The following is a 466-nucleotide window of genomic DNA, read 5'->3' as shown; positions in this document are numbered from 1 at the left end:
AAATGTGAAGGAGCACCACAAGGCGTTGAATTTATATATCACTACAACAATGGGAAAATTTTATCTTCAACTTCATCGTCAACAACGTCTACCAAAGCGACAATATTCCGATCACGAGCCTCGTATACTCACCAACAAACAATGATATTGGAACGTGAATATCGGAAAGGAAAATATTTGACGGCCGAACGACGAGTAAAAATCGCTAGAAGCATTGGTGTGCGAGAAAACCAGGTGAAATATTGGTTCCAGAATCGTAGGAGTAAAGGTAGAAAAAGCGGTGAGCTCTTCAGCTATGAGAAGGAAAATATGAACAATACACCAAACAGTGCAGACAAAGAAGGCACAATACAAAGAATAGTGCAGTTTTTGGAGAGCAACGGTGAGGGCGAACTCGTGGCGCAAACTAATATTTGTGACATCAAGCTGAGTCCATCAACGCAGCCGATTATTGGATTTCCATTGT

Source organism: Rhagoletis pomonella, unplaced genomic scaffold, assembly GCF_013731165.1.
Source record: "Rhagoletis pomonella isolate Grant_MI unplaced genomic scaffold, Rhpom_1.0 Rhpom_scaffold_00002, whole genome shotgun sequence".
In the NCBI taxonomy this organism is placed as follows: Eukaryota; Metazoa; Arthropoda; class Insecta; order Diptera; family Tephritidae; genus Rhagoletis; species Rhagoletis pomonella.
The sequence above is the reverse complement of the archived record's forward strand: the minus strand, read 5'-3'. Positions refer to the sequence as shown.